Source organism: Myripristis murdjan, chromosome 10, assembly GCF_902150065.1.
Source record: "Myripristis murdjan chromosome 10, fMyrMur1.1, whole genome shotgun sequence".
Lineage (NCBI taxonomy): Eukaryota > Metazoa > Chordata > Actinopteri > Holocentriformes > Holocentridae > Myripristis > Myripristis murdjan.
Genome location: NC_043989.1, coordinates 32,325,602 through 32,332,374, shown reverse-complemented (window position 1 = coordinate 32,332,374; position 6,773 = coordinate 32,325,602). Strand labels below are relative to the sequence as shown.

Sequence of the window (6,773 nt, the reverse complement as noted above, 5' to 3'; positions counted from 1 at the left end):
ACCTTGAAATCTGACCCCAATGGAACCTTTATGGAAATGGGTATGATAGAACCCCTTTGGAACAAGACATTAGAGCAGTGATCGCAAGCTAGCAAACATCTTACCCTAATTATAAAATAGACTGACGTTCGCTTTATCCAGCAAACGTTGTTAAGATTCTGTGTAGTGTATTTTTAATGCTGTGATGTTTGAATCATGGAACGCTGATGTTTGAAACTATGAATACCTTCAGAAACTACAACCAAGGCTGCCAGGGGCCAACAGGTATAGAACAAATTGAGGGTTGCTAGGTAGCCATGTCAGATATCCTCCAAATTGCATGCATTTCACCTCATCATCTCTCTTTATAAAATAAGCACACAAAACACACAAAGCGCCACAAGTCTACATAGACTTTCAACCAATCTAAGCTCTATTGCCCATACCCAATTCCAAACCCATGCTTATGATGGAGTATTTATCAATTTCTGCACATTATCCAGCTCAATCATAGCAAATCAGAGTCAGATGGAATGTATTTTTATACCACATGTATAAAATGGTTAATCATCATTTTACGTAAAACATGAAAACATGAGACCAAACTAGCCATTCAAAACAGCATCATAGTTTCCAATTTTGAAGTGTTGTGTGGCAGCCATCACCTTTGGTCAATCACCAAACCCATTCTTGTGTTACATATTTCACAGCCACTCTGAAAAATGGAGGTATTAGTGCTACATTCATTTTCTAAAGTGGAAAGGGGCCCACAAGTGAGCATAATAGGGTACAATTACAGCTCATTTGCATTTTCCAATTATCTTTAAAAGGTACTTAACCTAATAGTCAATATGTGTTGAGCAGAGACCTCTTCAATTACATGTGGGGCCTCTCTTTGTCAGGCGTAACCTTACCTTTATTGTTCTCTTTGCTCTGCGCTCTCATCTCATTGCTTCTCACTCTGTCACCAGCGCTGCCTAGTAGCCTGCTGAAGTAATTGCGGTGATGGTTGTTGTAATGCAGTGTTCAACCAAATTTTTGCCCATCCCCACTCAAAAACAAAAATAAATCATGTTCATCACAACGCAAAACTAATTTTAGGTGTGGTAATATTTCACCCAGGCTGGTCCTTATTTGTAAAAGCAAACATCACAACAGTATGGAGTAGAAATGGTAGATTTTTTTTGCTGTTTTTGCAAGTGACTGATCAGTTATGTTTCATTGGTTTTGTACTTATTAGCAACATTTATTCTCTAACCTTGTTAGTTGGCTAGGTGAGTATTGTACTGTTGTCAGCTCATTTTATTTAGCTTATGCCTCATACAGTACTGGCTAATGGCACTTTCTACTGAACTCAGAACTTGGATAAATCTACATGGAAAAGTGCATAGAAACGCGAGTTACATCAGAACTCCCATGTTGGAATTATGGAGAGGATGCTCCAAGTTTGCCAAAATAACCACATATCCCACACATCACAACAAAATGGCAGTCAGTAAAGGCAACAATAAACTTTTTTCCCTGACTGGATTGATAGCACATTCAACTTCAATCAGGCATTTCCTGCAGTCATTATTGTACAGTGGTATAAGTTTATAGCAGTGTATTTTGTTCATTTCATTGTCAGTGTCTCAAGTTAGAAAGTAAGTCATTTTCTGACAGCAAAGCTTTTCTATCTTCTTGAAGGCGTCCAGTGAAAAGGAACACCAGTCCCAGCATGAAGGCGGGCAGTTCCAACTCGGACATTGGGACATATAGTCAATGGGAAGCTTCATAAGTTAGTTTGATAGCTAGATGTTTCATTTATTTTCCACTTCATAGAACACCCACAGCTTTTTTTTACAAGCCCTACTTGTAAGTCCTGCAAGGAGGTTGATGAGAACTTTTTTTTCTTGCAAGTTGGCCGTTCAAACTTACAGGAAGTCTAAGATGACATGAACACGGCATCAAAGTAGTTGAATGAACTGTTGGCCAAGTAGCTCTGACAAGTTAAAAGACACATATCTAATATACCCATGGTTCAGGCCTTGAGGAGGAAAATCAAATGTAGGCAGGTCACTCATTTTAGTCTGAGTGCTAATGTAGAGAGAAGGACATGTTTCAGGTGCTTTGAGGTTTTAATGCTAGGCTTTCCTTTAGGACTGTAACATAGCGTGAGGGCAATATCTCCTAATTTGTTCAGTGAGTAGCCATGGATTTTAGTGACCACATCCACTTTGCCTAGCCCTAGGGGATGAAACATGGCCATTTTGGTGACTCCACGATGTTTCCACTAGCGGTGGAAGCAATTTTTAGTGACCTGATGACCCTTCTTTAGCATCACAGGTGATTTTTTTTTTATCTTGCATGAGGCATATCTCCAAGTCTGTTTGGTGGATTGCCATGAAATTTAATGACAACATGCATGTTGGCTAGAGGATGAAATCTGTCCTTTTGGGTGACCCCATGACCTTCCCTCTAACACCACCATTGGGAAGAATTTTTAATCTTGAACACCCAGTGTCCTTCATTGCTGGAAGGGTGCTGGGAGGGATGCTGGCGCTGGCTGTTTGCCGCTCTCCCACTCCTGGCCGTGGTGGTGGCCTTGCCGTTGTGCACTGGATAGACTTTGAGAGGTCCCCCCTGTCTGTACCTGTTCATTCCTCTTTTGAATGTCTTGCATTCGAGATGGGAATATTATCATACTGGGCGATTTTAATATCCATATTGATAACCACTCTTCCTATTCTGCTGCTGAACTCATCAATCTTCTTGATGGTCTCAACCTCACTCAACACGTTAATGCCCCAACACACTCCAGAGGCCACACTCTTGATTTGCTGATAACCAATGCCAACCTCATCAGCAATCTTACAGTGCACGATCTGGGTGTGTCTGACCATAAGGCCATTTCAATGGAGCTTCCAACTGTGTCCCCCATCAACAAGCCAAACAGAAAAATCAGTTTCAGGAACCTCAAAAAATCAATCACATCACCCTGACTGCTGACCTCTGCCACCTCTCCATGGCCAACCCCTCTTCAGTTACCGAAGTAGTGGATTTCTACAACTCATCACTAAGTACCCTCCTGGACCATCATGCCCCAGTCAAGACCAGAACTGTCACCTTCACACGCTCAGCTCCCTGGTATACTCGTGAGCTGCGACTACTGAAGCAAATGGGGCGTGTCCTTGAGTGGCATTTCAAAGACTCTGGACTTGCTGTTCATGAACAGCAAGGGTCGGTCCTTGGCCCTACCCTCTTCACCTTGTACATGCTCCCCCTTGGTCATGTCATCAGCCGACATGGAATATTGTTCCATTGCTACGCTGATGACACACAGCTCTACATTAGAACAAAGCCTCTGCCCCCTCTGTAGCTCTATCCACACTCTCCACCTGCCTTGAGGAGATATAGGCATGGATGAAAGCTAATTTCCTCCAACTGAACAGTTCAAAAATGGAAGCCATTCTCATTGGCACCCCACACCAGACCCGGTCATCCACTATCACCACCATCACCTCCTCTGGCCAGGACATCCATCTCTCAACCTCAGTTGCCAACCTGACCTTCGAAGGCCACATCAAACATCTGTGCAAAACCTCCTTCTTCCACCTCAGGTATATCGCAAAACTCCGCCCCACACTTACTCTCACTGACGCTGAAAAACTTGTCCATGCCTTTGTCTCCTCCAGGCTGGACTACTGCAACACACTCCTCATCACGCTTCCCAACAAGAACATCCAGCTGCTGCAGCACATCCAGAACTGTGCTGCCAGAATCCTGATGAGGGTGCAAAAGTTTGACCACATCACTCCCGTCCTCAAATCCCTCCACTGGCTTCCTGTTCAATACAGGATTGAATTTAAAGTCTCCCTCCTGACCCACAAGTGCCTCCATGGCACTGCCCCCCCCCCACCTCAAAGAATTCCTCACCCCGCAATCCTCCTCACACCACCTTTGCTCAGGGCAGGCCAATCACCTCCAGCCTCCAAGGACTAGGCTCAGAACTATGGGCGATCGTGCCTTTTGCACAGCTGCCCCAGTCTGTGGAACGGACTCCCTGACCATCTGAGGGCACCGCAGACTGTGGACTCTTTTAAAAAAGGCTTAAAAATATATCTTTTTAGAAAAGCATTTGCATAGATTGCCTATTTTAATGTCCTTTTGGTCTATTGTGTTGTTTTAGTATGGTTCTTGTAATTTCCACTGCTTCCACTTATTTTAGTTGTTCTTACTGTGACATTGCTTTTACCTTTTATTCTTTTATTGCAATTGTTGCACTTTGAGATCATTTATTTGATGTAAAGTGCATTATAAATTAAATGTATTATTATTATTATTATTATTATTATTACTACTAATATCTCAAAAACTACTTTAGCATTACTATGACATTTGGTTACAGCATTCATGTGGAATAGATGATGACGCTTATCCTCTTTGGTCAAAATGGTTCAGGTATGAAAGAGAAGAGCTGAAACAAAAACCTGCAGGACAGGGGGTCCTTGAGGACTGGGTTGGGGAACCCTGCTCTAGATACACCAGCAGGCCCAGCGGGGCATCAACATTAGAAGCAATGTGCTTGTTTTAATGTCTTGATGTCTTAGGTGTTTTCTGCTGATTTCAACCTACTAACAAGAGGATGTTTTGTCAGAGGCAGCGAGCTAATAACACTACCTATATGGAGATGGACACAGAGAAAAAGATTGATGGGATAAGTATTACTGTAATAGATATCCAATGAGATTCTTCTAAGTCATCATAATGCTGTCCACAGTGCTGAGGGAATTGCTCCACACTGGCTCTTCAGCGCTAAACGTGCCCCCCATCCAAAGAGGAAGCCATTCTTTCCAGAGAATCTGCTCCAAAAGTATCTTGCCTTCAATGGGAAGTGGCCTCAAAATGCAAGGGAGAGGCGGTGGGGGGCGCATTAACAGACTTTTTTTTTTTTTCCATTTCTTCTCCTGTTTTATGCCTTTATTTATTGTGATGTTTCATTTATTCCCCACTTCACAGAACATCTGTGAAGATGCCCTCTTTTTACCCAGCCCTTTATTCTGTCTCCAGTCAATTTGATTCATTACAATTGTCCCACTTCTCTGAAGGCTTGTCTTTCATGAGCACACACACACACATGCACGCACGCACGCACACATACACACACACACACACACACACACACAGCATGATAATAATCTTAGCGTTTTTTTTTTCCTTTTTTGTAGTGAATCCCAGGGAGACATGTAAATGATAGAATATAAATGTTCTATATAATACAGTAATTCAGCCCTGCCACTGTGTGCATACAAGCATGCACTTGCTTCTGTCTGTAATCCTCAAATATGTGTTTGTGCCTGTGTTATCACTGCATTATTTCTTTTTAGTATCACCATAATAAATATAGACAAGCAACAAAATAACAATTGAAGCAAATTCTACCTTAAGCTGTTTAGTAAATGTTATGTAATGACACATTTTACCTGTGGCACTTTGGTGCTCAGTTCAGTTTTGGTTAGCACTGGCCTCCGGGGACTCTTAATAAGTGTTTCAGTTTGATCTCATTGTCACTGAACATAGTATCTATGCCCTCCTTGCACCTAAACCTTGTTATGCTTAATGTCAATGTGTAAATGAAATTGAATGAAGCCATGGATCTGTTGCAGTAAAATCCTCTATGGACTGGTTAATTTCATACCTACAAACAAATAATTAACTAATTAAAGACACAAATGTCAGTGCTTTTGCAAAGTGCATGAACTTATTGAAATGCAGTGTCATCAATGAAAAACACCAAGGGGAAGCTTGAAGCATTGATGCTCAGCAGTTCAGAATCAATTCAGCTTGTGGGAATGGTAAGTCAGTGAACACTGTGATACTGACTGAGGTCAATAGCTAAATGGATCAAATATGAATATTACAAGCTCTGCAGGTTCTCAGTGGAAAATGTATTCCACCCAAATGGCACCTAACTGCAAGACCTGTAACATTAGCCTTATCAGGAATATGATTAGTTTCTTAAGTTATATATTAAGCTGGTGTTACCAAATGATACCTTCTCCAAATGCACCTGTCTTGTTTATTTAAAGAAACACCTTATCAGCTTTTGACCTTTTCACTTTGGCTCTTTTGTCTTTAATTAGCACTTCCCTATGAGACTTTATTATTAAAGGAATCCATTAATATTGGTTATCTATTTCTGTTGTCAGGGCAACGCGGTTTTGCCACTCCTAATTATCATTTGCTTATGAAGTTGGTGATCCAAGATTATGGACTTTGTTGCCGTCATTGTCAGTTACTCCTGATTAAACCCTCGGCTAAATTCTTAAAATGTAAATGCAATCAATGTAAAAGCCATTTATGGCATAAATATGGGTATCATTTTATAGGTCATGTAGATGCATGACCGTGTTCCTTATTGGCAAACAAGAGAAAAATCAATCTGAGTTGAGGTTTAAAAAAAAAAAAAAAAAAATCCTGTTTATCCATGTGTATGATAATAATTAGAAGTGTTCATCTGTGTTCCCTCAAAATATTTGTGAAGGAAGGCAGTTGCACACACAAAGTACCCTGTCTTCCTCAGGGTACTGAAGAACAAAAGTGTGTCACGTTTGTGCTTTCTCTGTGGACATGGCCTTGCGTTTATTGAAAATTCTTTATGAGAGTCATTCGGCAGTATTCACTATTAATATGCAGTGGGCCTAGTGCCTACCCTAACACTCATTTTTAACTTTCAGTTTGCTGTGAAAAATAATAAATAAATCATTAAATAAATCAAAATAATAAATTTAAAACTAAATAAAAAAAAACATAAT

The 6,773-nt window shown here is 40.9% G+C and overlaps 1 long non-coding RNA gene across 1 annotated transcript; it reads right to left on the bottom strand.

Moving 5' to 3' along the window:
• Positions 1 to 2,340: 2,340 nt before the first annotated feature.
• Positions 2,341 to 4,515, bottom strand: LOC115366951 (uncharacterized). The gene is made up of 3 exons (XR_003928876.1): positions 4,502 to 4,515; positions 2,476 to 2,483; positions 2,341 to 2,436 (listed from the first exon to the last, which is right to left on the bottom strand). It is a non-coding gene; the product is annotated as an uncharacterized LOC115366951 (long non-coding RNA).
• Positions 4,516 to 6,773: the final 2,258 nt, after the last annotated feature.